At 42.6% G+C, this 14,523-nt stretch overlaps 1 protein-coding gene across 3 annotated transcripts in view; it reads left to right on the top strand.

The window, feature by feature from the left end:
• The window catches only part of pparab (peroxisome proliferator-activated receptor alpha b), an 85,080-nt gene that overhangs the window by 27,909 nt on the left and 42,648 nt on the right, over positions 1–14,523 (top strand). The window contains exons 2-3 of one of the 3 annotated variants that reach the window (XR_005695051.1): positions 2,833–2,912; positions 9,320–14,474. The exons of the other annotated variants lie outside the window; for them this stretch is intronic. The gene's annotated coding sequence lies outside the window, so the exon portion shown is untranslated. Of the gene's footprint in view, positions 1–2,832; positions 2,913–9,319; positions 14,475–14,523 lie in introns of those variants that run through there. 3 annotated transcript variants of the gene reach the window in all.

The raw sequence follows: 14,523 nt of genomic DNA, 5'->3' as shown, positions 1-14,523 counted from the left end.
CAGCACCACTCCTACTTTATCTGTATTTTATTTTTATGTGGTTATGTTTGGATGTTTCTGCACTGGAACCTTTGTGCAGTCTGTGTCGGTGTGTAGTCCTCGGGCAGTGATTGCAGGCAGGGTGTGAGGGCGGGACTCTGTGATAACACAGCGACCACGAGAACATTTGGTATACTAATACATACAGACCCATTCATGTTACAGAGACCATGCTCAACCTCCACGGTTTTGATGCTTGTGTTTGCTTCAGTTTGCTACATTTTTGCGGGGTTGAATGTATCTCCAAGTCTGTGTTTCTGCTCGTGTGTCCTTTCCTGTTTGTGAAGCATGCGCTGCGTTCACGCAAAATCTGGCAGCGCGGCATCTTTTCGAAGGGTTGCGCAAGTTATTTTGCTCGTTCGCTTCTACTTTAACAACGTGAAGCTATCCAAAACTACTGTTTCATTTCTCTAATTCGCCGCTTTCTTCACTTTTTAGTTTGCTCGATCACTGCTGCTCTTTGTCTCTCTCTCTCTCTGTTCATTTACAAACAGTACCCAGCTACAACACAATCACAGGCACATATGCTGATGCTCTTACATTCATATTCCTGCACCAACAAAAAAAAAATCCTGCTTTTTCTCACCCATCTCATCATACATGGAAGCCATTAGTCCATTACCCTGCTGACTACTGAGGACTGGACTTTTTTTTTTGTTCCTTCCTGTGTTAATCAGGATGTCAGCTGGGAGTGTCACATGTAATTTATCCACAAAACCACAGCAATTCCACAGAGACGGTAAGTACAGTCATAATGACATAATATTGGACTGGGACAAAGTTTCAAGGCATGACAGAAAATTAGAATTTTCCTCCCCTGTACGTATCCCTCTTTTTTTCCCTCCAGACATTCTGTAAGTAAAAAAAATGCTTTACATCATGAGCAAAAGTTTGTGTTTCTTTTTTCCCCTCAATTGGACAACTCTCACATTTGAAAACTGTTTTCTCATGAGAGTTTGTTAGAAGTTTGACACATGTAATATTTGAGCATTGTAAATACTCATTGTTTTTCTCTTCCTGCCCTAATCAAACGCACTGAGGCTATAATACACAGCATCACGTGCGAGTGTCTCTCGGCACACATCGTCGGGACAGATGCTTGTTTTATGTACCTGCCAGGCAAAGCGATATTCCAGATAATGCTCAGCTGCACCCACTCGGTTTTTTCTTTTCCAGCACTCATATATTTCTTCAGCTTTTGGCCTCTGCTGTCGCCAAGGCAATTTAGTCCGAGAAAAACTGCAGAATCAGCAACCTCGTTCCACTCGGAGGTAAAATTGGAAGTGTTGAAAAGCCTCGCCTGCAACCCTTCCCCCCCCGACTATCAAAATACTGCAAATCCCTTTCCTTCAGCTCACCTCCACTCCATCACTTTCTACTGCTCGTCACTGATGAGCTAAATTATGTTGGCTGCATTTACTGTTGGCAACGTTTAGTGAACTGGATTGGTTTGGGCTGGGTTTTTTTTTTTGGTTTTTTTGCTCATTTTGTTTGACTACAGTTTCTGCTGACTTGTGCCATGTAATACAGCAAATACAGCACTTGATGTTTATGTAATGTGCATACACTCAGGTTTCCTCGCTTGCACTCACCAAAAGGTTTTAGAATTTCGAGTGAAGTACGACAAAAGCCTCCATACCAACACAAAACCCACCGACATAATGTATGTGTAGTTTTCTTTCTATACTCACAGCCATTCATGTGGTATATTCTCATATCATGTTGACTGTCCCATCTGCACACACACAGGCAGGTTCGTGAGTCATCAACATGTATATGCACACAAACAGCATACCCACACACGCACAGAGTGCAGTGGGTGCACAGCTCGGACATGAATCTCTCTCCGTGGAGGCTGGAGGAGTTGGGTTACTCATGAGCCCATAAACATGTGCTGGCAACACTCCGAGGTACTGCACTGTAATTACAAACGTTAGAAACAATATATAAAAGACCCTTTGCCCGACAAGGCCGTGCTCCGCGTTGCAATTAGCATCCGTGTCCAGAATTATCACCCTTCGGCAGCTGCCGCCGCACCGAGTGAAAGCCTTAAATCGGCAGTGTCCTCCTGGGCCCGCGAAATTGTCACATTTGCTCTTTATTCTCTTCTGCGCTTATTTTTTACTTGCGCAATCTGAGATTTGGCTAACAACGCCTACCTCTGTCGCTGACGTGATGGCGTCACATGTGCACGACGCACGATAACCAAAAAGCTACCTTGTACATTAACGCTGCGCAGCCCGCACATGCCCTCTTCTGCGAACCGAGCATACTGTGCTGCATGTGTAAAAGAAAAAAACAAAAAAAGACTTATTAGACTCACAAGTACGTGCAGATGCACCACTTCACCCACGCACATGACACTGTGGGCTTTCGGTAACACGGTGTGCCAAAGCGTGCACATGTATGCAGCGAGTGGGCGCTACCGGGCGAGGCCGAGGCCACAGAGGAGCTTGTGTGTGTGTGAAGTGTGCGGGTGTGTTGGTGTAGGGTGAGCATGCGGCAGTAAGAGTTGGCCGGTGTACAGGCCAGCAGAGAGGGTGCGGTGTGTTACATGTTTCGCTAATGAGCTTCCTTGGCCAGGCAGAAGTGTAGGGTGAGCGTATTAGTAAACAGGCTACAGAGAAAAGACCCTACAGCCCTCTGCCGCTGCTACTGCTGCTGCTGGCTACTCAACCAATCAGGCTCTCGGTCTCCGCTCCTCTCGATTGTGTTTTTCACTTCCTCTCTGTTTACATTGCTGTAAATTGTCTCTCACTCCATCCCCCCCCTCTCTGTCTTTCCTTCTCGTAGGCAGTGAGACAGAGTTTTGAGCTCCAAGCGCAAACAGTTTTGGCCAGAGAGAGAAATTATGCAAACACACACTGGCGATTGTAAGTACCCCAACGTGTTAGAAATGTTTTGGGCTTTTTTTTGTACAGGATGATGTATTCTGATGCTGTTGGATTGTCTTGCATTTCAATTTCATTGAGATAGGGGCCTGTAATTAAACGCTGTGCAGATTACGTCTCCGCTTTGTCTACATGTATTTTCTTTCTCTTTGTGAGCCTGGAACAGATTAAAATCATAATGTGTTGGGCCTTTATCCCTTTTTTTAGAAAGGCCAAGGTCCCGATGGCTTTATTAGCGCAGCACATTAAGAAAGAAAAAAAAACAAAACAAAGATAATCTTTTCGCGCACATGCGCAGAAAACACTTATCCGAACTGCCTGCTAGGCAACGACTTGACTCTCCCTCTCTCTCCCTATGCATGGTCCTGAAACTGTTGGAAAATGGCTTCCACTCTGTGCCTTCCAGCTCTCAGCTCCCTGCCGCCATTTTGTGCATCGCTGCCAAAGTAGTCAGGTAGCAGAGGAACAGAGTAAAGTGGGAAAGAACAAAGTGGGTGTGACTGGATGCTGGGTTCAGGGGAAAAAGGGGGAAAAAAAGTCTAATAAACTGTGAAAAGGTGTGCAAATTGAGGAAGAGTAGCGCTCTAATGTACAGTGACAGGACCATTAGCGTTTTTCTTATGGGGAAATGTTTTAATTGTTGTTGGCTGATTAGATAAAAATCAAGCGGCCTCCACTCTGGATCACTTCCAGCTCCTCTTTTCAACAAGCTGACCTCGAGTGGACACCATAAACAGTGCCTTTTTTTTCATAGGGGCAAATGTGCGCTGGCAGTGGCCACAGTTGTGTCGCACCCTTGCGCGTTGCCTCCAAGCCCCGCCTGCTTTCTCTCAACATAACCTGCTGTCTTGTAGCTACTTAAAGCCAGTGAATGGATAAAATCTTTAACCTCTGCTTTTTAACCTGTCTCCACCCTAACCACAGTGCACCGAGCTGGAGCTTCAGCCCATAACTGCGGCTGTATTGTACGGACTTAGTAACCCCAGGCACCACCCTGCAATCTATAGCTATAGTGACTGGCTGCCTGCGGCTCTGGAATTCTGTGTGCGCTCCACGTTTGATTATAAGTGCAGATGTTATTAAAGCCCTTCTCTCATTTACAGCCCACAGACACTAAAGCAGGTGTTCAGTAGGTGTATAAAGCTCTCTTGATCCCCTACTACAAGTGTGAAATGACACACACCATTTCTTTTTTTTTTATTTTTGTTTGCTTTGCTTCTGGGACTGTTTCAGGTTAACAGCCCAGTATTGCAACAGCGAGTTAAAGAAAAGAAGAAGAAAAAGTCTGGGGTTGGGGGAAAAATATCATACATAATATAATTATTGTAAAGTCATAAAAGCAGAAATGATGTTAGAAAAAGCAAAATTGACCTAAAAAGCAGAGGGAAAAAAGACTTGCTTGAAATTGCAAGGTTGGATGAACCTCATCGCACCAGCTCCAAGAACTTTGTTATACATGTGCGTGTGTGTGTGTGTGTGTGTGTGAAGAAAGGGGCTAAAGTGTTCCACGGAAAAACAGCAAACATCAGCTACATTGTAAATGACCAGAAAATAAATGAGCAGATTGACACCATTCATCGGGTTGTACCTGTTAATAGCGTCAAGTGTTATAAAACCTCCCTCACTGTATCATTGTGCCTCACTGCTGCCATGTAACTGATTTAGACAGTAGGTGCAAAATATAGCAGAGGTCCCTCTGGCAGTAAAACCTGGCCTATTTAGGCCTGTCACATACACGTTCTCTATGAGACAGCCACTCAGTCAGCGGCAGCTCCGAATGCACTCTGTCCCCTTTGACTGCTCACTCCTTAATCTGCCCATGTGCTTGCATATGGGACAGAGAGGCCTCCATGTTGTGTTTGTAGTATGAATTATGAATCCTGTTGCATAACCGCGGCCTGCTTCTAGGGCATATCACTACAACATCTACCCAGAGACCAAAGCTTGAATACATTTACCCGGCCTAGACCTCTTGGAAATAATACTGTGAAGCTGTGCCTGCCTGCATTTGTTTATGGTTATATGGAGCAGATGGCCATGCAACAGGGTCACGTAGTCATGCACTGGCTGCCTCACTTGTACTGTCACACGCACAAACCCCTATAGGCAGAAACGTAGCAATCTTCAAAGCATTGAAGGAGATTGAAGGCACAGCAGTTCATTCAGTCATTTTTCTTTTATACCTCACTGTTTAGGTGTGGGTAGGTGTGTGGGGGGGGTATTAAAAGTTGTTATCAGGGTATATAACTGTATATTCCCATTTATGCTGGCAGCTATCCTGGAACTGTAGGAACTGGTGCTAAAACCTTCTGCCAAATCAATGCTAACTATGGTTGACTGCGCTGTATTTACAGCATTAGATTTCAGCGGTGAGCCTGACTAAACGCAGCTGTAGCCTGAGAGTTACAGGCTCTTGAAGGTTACAAACTGTGCAGATCCCCGTCTGCCTGCTCTGGCCTGCTGTCTGTCAGCTGAAGTTCATATTCAGGGAGAAAGGTATTTGTTCAACCCTCTAAATATAGCTGGTGACAGATGCCGCTCAAAGGGGCACTGCCCATTTGAAAGGGGCCCTGCGAGCAGGCCAGCGCTGAACACAGTGCATGTAGACGTGTCAGAGCTATAGCCTTCCTCTAATAGACAGAGGCCTTGCAGGTCACCAGCAGCCACATGGCAGTACGCATTTCACCAGAGCTCTTTAGAGTGGCAGTACGAAGATTAAGACTTTGACTTCGATGAGCAAAAAAAGGTTACTTTTTTTGTATTTTTATACATTTATTTAACTCTGTATCAACATAACCCACTATGGGAAACTAACACAGTTCAAGTTTCTTAAGACCTGTATCTATAAAAATGCCAGTGTCCTAAGAAGAAGAAGGCGAGGGAGCATACATAGAAATAACCCCACAAAGCATAACGTGAGGGTTAACATCATTTTAAAGTGAAATCACGCACTTCTGTACCACCTATGCAAAATAAAACCAACCATCCACCTTTGAATAAATAATAAATTCTCATTGTTAAGTGCCCTCTGATAACTAATTTTGAATGTCTTGAGCAATAATCTGTAGAGTCATTGAAAACGTAGACAGGCACCATTATTCAGGGGGCCCAGATTTGCGACAGTGTGAGACACCTGCTTTCAAGCTTTTTTTCTGGGTAGACCTTTGTCTTCAATTCAATTCAATCAATTCGATTTTATTTATATAGCGCCAAATCACAACAAAAGTCGCCTCAAGGCGCTTCATAGATACAGAGAAAAACCCAACAATCATATGACCCCCTATGAGCAAGCACTTTGGCGACAGTGGGAAGGAAAAACTCCCTTTTCACAGGAAGAAACCTCCGGCAGAACCAGGCTCAGGGAGGGGCGGGGCCATCTGCTGCGACCGGTTGGGGTGAGAGAAGGAAGACAGGATAAAAGACATGCTGTGGAAGAGAGACAGAGATTAATAGCAGGTACGAGTCAATGCAGAGAGGTCTGTTAACACATAGTGAGTGAGAAAGGTGACTGGAAAGGAAAAACTCAATGCATCATGGGAATCCCCAGCAGCCTACATCTATTGCAGCATAACTAAGGGAGGATTCAGGGTCAACTGATCCAGCCCTTACTATATGCTTTAGCAAAAAGGAAAGTTTTAAGCCTAATCTTGAAAGTAGAGATAGTGTCTGTCTCCCAAATCCAAACTGGAAGCTGGTTCCACAGAAGAGGGGCCTGAAAACTGAAGGCTCTCCCTCCTATTCTACTTTTAAATACTCTAGGAACAACAAGTAGGCCTGCAGTGCGAGAGCGAAGTGCTCTAATAGGGTGATATGGTACTACAAGGTCATTAAGATAAGATGGGGCCTGATTATTTAAGACCTTGTATGTGAGGAGCAGGATTTTGAATTCAAGTCTGGATTTAACAGGAAGCCAATGAAGGGAAGCCAAAACAGGAGAAATATGCTCTCTCTTTCTAGTCCCTGTCAGGACTCTTGCTGCAGCATTTTGGATTAGTTGAAGGCTTTTCAGCGAGTTTTTTGGACATCCTGATAATAATGAATTACAGTAGTCCAGCCTGGAAGTAATAAATGCATGAACTAGTTTTTCAGCGTCACTCTGAGACAGGATATTTCTAACTTTAGAGATGTTGCGCAAATGGAAGAAAGCAGCCTTACATATTTGTTTAATATGTGCGTTGAAGGACATATCCTGGTCAAAAATAACTCCAAGGTTCCTCACAGCGTTACTGGAGGCCAAGGTAATGCCATCCAGAGTAAGAATCTGGTTAGATACCATATTTCTAAGATTTTCAGGGCTGAATACAATAACCTCAGTTTTATGTGAATTAAGAAGCAGAAAGTTAGCGGCCATCCAGGTCTTTATGTCTTTAAGACATTCCTGCAGTTTAACTAATTGGCGTGTGTTATTTGGCTTCATAGATAGATAAAGCTGGGTGTCATCTGCATAGCAGTGAAAATGTATGCTATGTCTTCTAATGATGCTGCCTAAGGGGAAGCATGTATAGTGGAAACAGAATTGGTCCTAGCACTGAACCCTGTGGAACTCCATAATTGACCTTGGTGGGTGAAGAGGACTCTCCATTTACATGTACAAACTGGAGTCTATTAGATAGATATGATACAAACCACTGCAGTGCAGTACCTGTAATACCTACAGCATGTTCTAATCGATCTAATAGGATATTATGGTCGACAGTATCAAACGCTGCACTAAGGTCTAGCAGGAAAAGCACAGAGATGAGTCCACTGTCAGAGGCCATAAGAAGATCATTTGTAACCTTCACTAAAGCTGTTTCTGTGCTGTGATGAGCTCTGAAACCTGACTGAAACTCTTCAAATAAACCATTCCTCTGCAGATGATCTGTTAGCTGTGTGACAACTACTCTTTCAAGGATTTTTGATATGAAAGGAAGGTTGGAGATTGGCCTATAATTAGCTAAGACTGCTGAGTAAAGGTTTAACTACAGCCAGCTTGAAGGCCTGTGGTACATAGCCGATCATTAGAGATAGGTTTATCATATTTAAGATCGAAAAATTAATTAATGGCAGGACTTCTTTGAGCAGTTTTGTAGGAATGGGTTCTAAAAGACACATTGATGGTTTTGAGGAAGTAATTATTGAAGTTAACTCAGAAAGATCAATTGGAGAAAAAGAGTCAAAATGAATATTAATGGTACTAAAAGTAGCTGTAGATAATATTACATCTATGGGATGATTGTTGGTCATTTTTTCTCTAATGATAAGAATTTTATTTGTGAAGAAGTTCATGAAGTCATTATTCGTTAACGTTAAAGGGATGGTTGGCTCAAAAGAGCTCTGACTTTTTGTCAGCCTGGCTACAGTGCTGAAGAGAAACCTGGGGTTGTTCTTATTTTCTTCAATCAGTGATGAATATTAAGATGTTCTGGCTTTGCGGAGGGCTTTCTTATAAAGCAGCAAATTATTTCTCCAGGCTAAATGATGATCCTCTAAATTTGTGACACACCATTTCCTCTCCAGCTTACGAGTCATCTTCTTTAGGCTACGTGTTTGAGAATTATACCACGGAGTCAGGTACTTCTGATTTGAGACCTTAGTTTTCACAGGAGCTACAGTATCCAGAGTCGTACGTAGTGAGGAGGTAAAATTGTTAACAAGATAATCGACCTCTGTTGGAGCTGCTCTGCTCTATGTTGGTACAGGGCATTGAAGATGATAACAGTGGGTGGATTATACTTAAACTTAGTTACAGCGCTTTCAGAAAGACATCTACTGTGATAAAGTTTAGTCTCCACTCCTGTGTAATCAATTATTGTAAATGTAAATGTTATCAGGAAAGGATCAGACAGGAGAGGGTTTTCAGGAAACACTGTTAAATGTTCAGTTTCTATGCCATATGTTAAAGGCCCCTTTCAAGTTAAGTGGTGGGTGGGTTCTTTTACATTTTGAGAGAAGCCAATTGAGTCTAATAACAGATTAAATCCCATGTTGGGGCTGTCATTTTTAGCATCTACATGGATGTTAAAATCACCCACAGTAATTATTTTATCTGAGCTGAGCACTAAATCAGATAAAAACTCTGAGAAATCAGACAGAAACTCTGTGTAAGGCCCAGGTGGACGATATGTGATAACAAGTAAGACTGGTTTCTGAGTTTTACAGCTGGGGTGGGCAAGGCTAAGCATCAGGCTTTCAAATGAATTAAAAGTCCGTTTTGGTCTTGCTGTGCATCCTGCAGCCTGTGTGTATATGCATGCAAATGTGTGGATGTTTCTTTGTGTATGTGCAATTGTACACTGCGTGAGAGAGATGAGAAGCAGCTGGCAAGGTTGGGCTGAGTGGTGTGGGAAACCCCTGCTGTGTACATTGTCATTACAGTGATTGGGGTCTCATTTGTTTTTTACCCCTAGATTTGGGGCCGCAGGGCCACACTGGAATGAGCTAAGTTTGCCTAATCCAGCCCTCCTCACCTGGCATGTTTATGGCTCTGCTGCGGGATGGAGGGGTTGGAGGGGTATAAGTCAGTGGGGCCAGTTCATCTCGCAGTCTTACAGGCAGACACACACTTTAACCACGTTGGCGTGAGTACATGCACACTTGCACATGTATGCATTTGCTCATCTGCATGCACAAACACCACAAGTGTCAAGTGCGTTCAGTGCACATGCGCTAATGTGTTCTTGCAGCATCACAAACAGGCGCTATGCACACACTGTACATTCAAACTTATTCATGTGAACTTTGAACTCCCCGTTCTTTCATTCCTAACACACACTTGCACAAGGTTTGCAAGCTCAGTATCTGCCTCATGCAGAGGTGACGGGGAGGTCAGCCTGTCTGACTTTGAGCAGAATCCCCCTGTGGCTTGCCCCAGCCATTCCCCCTGGCATGTGTAACAGGACCTGCCCAAGCAGCCTCTCCTCTTCCCCCAGCTCCTGTCCTCCTCCTACTGCTGCCTGCCCCTTGGCCCTGGTATAAATAGATGGGTCATGACTGCTGTGCTATCTGTATCGAGGGGGGTGGTGGGGGGTGAATAGTCCACCCTGTCTATCTACAAGATTCCTCGTGTCTGCACCACTTCTGCTGCAGCAGGACATAAAAAGAAAAACAGGTATTTCTGACTACATCATTTGTGACTAGAGACTGCACACTAATGTCACCATGTTGAGTGTGTATGGGTGTACTTGCAAAGTTGAACTATAGTGTAGTGTGTGAGTGATCTTTTTACCCTGAATACAATGTTTTTTATAGATATTATTGTATTTTCTTTTTTCTTTTTTTCTTTTTTTTTTACCCATCAGGATTTTTGTACATGAGGAAGACCCTCCAGTGGTGTAGTGGTTAACACATATGCTTGGGAAGTCAAAGGGCACTTGTTCAGTTCCAGCTGGAGACATACATCCCTTTAGGGCTTGTATCTGGCATCTAACTCTGGCAAAGCTGCCAGCTGTGGTGACCCCTTGTGGCAAGTAAGAAGCTTTTTGTTTTATTTTATTATTCTTGAAGGTTGGCCTGGTAGTTTTTGGTTATCAAACAAACGGTTAAATGAATGCTATAGAAAACCTGTGTCCACATTGACTTTCAGTACAGATGATGTAGTAATTGTCTGATTAGATATTAGCCAATAAGTAAGCATATGATTTCAAATTTACCGCTTGAAATTTCGTGCTACTTGCAGATCTCGTCGGTTTGACTAGGTCACTGGATATGCAACGTAGTTGTACTTGTGCGTCCTAAACTTTATTACATCTTTGGCCAAAAGTCAACTATTTGCCTCTAGACATAAGTATAGAAACAAAAAATGCAAATTTCATGACTTTAATGAACTTTGTAGATCCTTCTGAGTGCCAGAAATATCCCCTTGCAGTAAAAACTACATTGCTAGTGCAACTGCACTGTCACCTCTAGATTTTATGGCAAAACATCAGAAGTCAGTCTGACTCTGACCAAATAAAAGGCGAGAAGGTTTAAATATTGATTTTACTGTTGTAGTGGCTTGTATTATCATTTATTTATTTTAGGTAAATGAAGAGCATTTAATATATGCTGACATTTCTTTCTGTAACCATCTTTTATGTCAGTGATACAATGTTGTAGAGGTTAATACTGCTGCCTCACAGCCAGAAGGTTCTGGTAATGAACCACAGTATATTCATGTTGGTATGTTCTATAAGTGCAGAATAGATGAGATACATTAAAGCTTTGAGTGGTCAGTAAAACGACAAAAAATGATGGAAATTTGTAATTTGCAGGAATGAATAATAAGAATCTGAGGTTGGATATTACATTAAAGTGGTCTTTAAAAAAAATCTACCCACTCGCTGACCTTAAACCACCAGAACCTCAAAGATCAGGTTACAAGGTTATAGCTGAACTGATTGGCAATGTAGCACTTAGACTCAAGTGTGATTAAGTTAAAGTGAGTTTTTAAGCAGCGCCTGGCTTTGCTGTGAACACTGTGTGAAAATATGATTAGGTAAATCAGCAAAATGTTTTACCTTACTTCCTTTTTCCAAGCTTATGCGCATGTGTTTCAAACTGTGACCTTCTGTATGAGATTTGGTTTCACGTGTGCATCCATATATGTGTTTTATGGGACATTGTGAGGCAAAGATGTGCAGAAAGCAGAACTTGAGCTGAGGGAAGTGTGAGGCTGAAGCAGTACTTTAGTTACAGAGCCAGCTTGTTGAGTTTGCACGACAACCAAAGAAGAGTTCCAGATTGTCCTCTATAACTGCGGTAAAAAAAACCAAGTGTGCAACATGAGTATGGACCTGTGGGTGTGTGTATATATGCTTGCATTTCATGTTAGTTCTCTACAGTACATGTGCGTGGGTGTAAGCGTGAATATTTTCCTGTCACTGGAAGATAGCAACTGGCTCTGACTTCACTTGAAAATGATATTTTTTATTATTTATTGGTCGGGACCCCAGGGTCATATACTATATTAGATTAAAGTATGTTCAATCAGCAGATGTAGAGGACAATGTGTCTTGACCCTACATTATGAAGTCTGGGCCCTGCGCCACAGAGCGTTTCGCAGGACTGCACAATAAAATGAGTTACATGCTTTAGCATACGGTTTTCTCTATGTAGGGACTGATTTAGGTCCTAAAATCATTGCAAGTTGAGCTCTGTAGTGGAGTTTGTTCTAAGTTCAGGCCTTCTGCAAAGCAGTGTTATTCTAGAGCATCTAAATATATGAATTTAAGTGTTGTCCATCATAAGTAAATTAAGTCCTTGTAAATTATGCGAGCTCCGTTTGTCATTACTAAATGTGTGTGCAAATGTATATGTGTGCTAACTGTAGGTTGCCATATTTCTTCTCTCAGGTTGTTTCTGTCTGCAAAGTATCTGTTTAGTCCTTTTGTGTCTCTTATACTGTACAGGTGTGTGCCTGCGCATATTTACAACCCACAGCTCTATGGTGTAAGTAAGGTGGTGTTGAATAATGCAGGGAACCTCAGACTCACCACTGAGCAGACGCAATGGGGCCTCTCAGCTCAAGACATACTGCTTTGTATTGTGCTGTGCTGTACACTTCTGTCTTCCCAGTACATTAGATTATATACAGTAATCAGCCGACTGTATGGCACGAAACACGCACAATGGTGTGGTTTTATCAAAGAACACATGAGCATGAACCGCACTGTAAATAAATATAACCCCCATATACAAACTGCAAGCAAAGCCAGACACGTCTTCACCCAAAGTTCCAAAATGCAGCGTTTGAACTGGCTGCAGTGTTTGCAATTGATCTCACATATGTCAAATCTAAAAGTCATCATGCAGGAGTATTTTTCTTTTTCCCCTTTTGTCTTTGTTGCAGAAGTAACAGATTTTCCCTCTTGGGTTTTTCCACATGGAGACTACCTGACATGCTGCTGAAACCATGATGGAGGGAGGAGGTTATAGGCCAGTGGGCCCTTCCAGCCCCTTTTCTCGATGCATGTTATATAGCAGGTGAGAAACATTAACGGAGGCAGCAGCAGCTGCAGACCTCTGCTCCACACATGTGGGCCAGGATATGAGCCAGCTTGAGCTCTCCCACTCTCAACTTTAGTGAGCAAGGTTATCGCTCAGAACCACAGGAAACAGTGCTGTCAAACTGGAAACAGCTCTGTTTAATATACGTTACTTTGAACACTGATCTTAATAGTATATAGGTTTGCCAGAACTTGATCTAAAATGATTCTATTTGCTTATTTGTCATGTGACTGGCCACACCCACCCTAGCTTCTAAAAGCTATGTGATATTTGTGAATATAATAATGTTTCTGAGTGTTTTTGAGGTTAGCGTGTTTGCTATACAATGTTCATTATGAATATACCATTTAAGTTATTTACTGGTTGCATTTGAATATGGAAATGTCTTGGCTGCGCAATTTGCTTGAGACATGTGTGCCTTGTTGGGTCATTTGAATTACCCCCCTCAGCCCAGGCCATGAACCCGGAGACCCAGTTGTCACATTGTGTTTTGAGCGCACAGACTCTGGCCGCAGTGGTGAGGTGTCCCAGAGGAGAGTGGCATGTTTCTGTGAATCATAACCGCTGTTCTGTGTTCAGTGAGCCGTGTCAAAGCGGATTACCTGCATGAACGGGGACCTGACAGGACTTTGTTTTTAAAGACTGTCCTTTGGGGTGAGGTAGTAGGTTGTATAGTTTTAGGGTCGTACCCTTCCTGTCAGATAACTATACAACTTACTGTCTTTCCTGAAGTGGCTGTAATGTCGTCAGATGCCTTTGGTGGAGTGCACGGATCCAGATCGACGCACTGCTTGCTAACGGCTCAGTAGCCCGAGTTTGATAGCAGAAAGTTATTAAGGACTGTAGCCGCTTTGTGGAAGTCGTTGATTGCCAATAAAGTACAACTGTGTTTTCATTGTAAGCGTTCATTCTTTTTGTGTAAAACACAACAACAGCAAAAATGTCCTCTTCATATCTCAGCAGACACTTTGCGCTGCATAATCGTTTCCAAAGGTTCCTCCTGTTTAGCCGCCAGTCTCTTTGTTTATTTTCTTTGCACTTGTAAAAATCTAAAAGAAATCATCACAATTTGGGGGGTTTTAGTAATTAAAACTCGACAAAAATCTCAGTGTTTGCTTTTCATGTAGGTATGGTTTTTGTCAAATTCTGTATATTCATTTACAGATTGTATATGTCATCATAACGCTTTTATCATTACCAAAGATTTTACCCAGCCTGTAGGGCCTTTACTGATGTTCGTACGGGGTGAGGTAGTAGGTTGTGTGGTTTCAGGGTAGTGATTTTGCCCAATCAGGAGATAACTATACAACCTACTGCCTTCCCTGAAGGGCAGCAATACTTCACCATTCACACACATCAGGAAGCATTTTGTTCATATCATTAAAAAAAACTCCATATTGACAAACTAAACCACATGAATCACCTGAGTCTAAGAAATTTTATACAAAGATGTCAAATCAGACGATAGCAGCGGAAGGATCCAGCAGGTAAAGTCTGTGCAGTAAGGAAAATGTCTTTGACTCAGATTTTTTATTTTTTTTTGCTTCAAAATTAATAATAAAAAATAAGGTGATTGATCATTGCTCCTTGGTGTTCTCTTCTTTGGTTTATTCTCTCATCGGATGTT

This window comes from Simochromis diagramma, unplaced genomic scaffold (genome assembly GCF_900408965.1).
Source record: "Simochromis diagramma unplaced genomic scaffold, fSimDia1.1 OVJJ01000293.1, whole genome shotgun sequence".
In the NCBI taxonomy this organism is placed as follows: Eukaryota; Metazoa; Chordata; class Actinopteri; order Cichliformes; family Cichlidae; genus Simochromis; species Simochromis diagramma.
The sequence above is the reverse complement of the archived record's forward strand: the minus strand, read 5'-3'. Positions and strand labels throughout refer to the sequence as shown.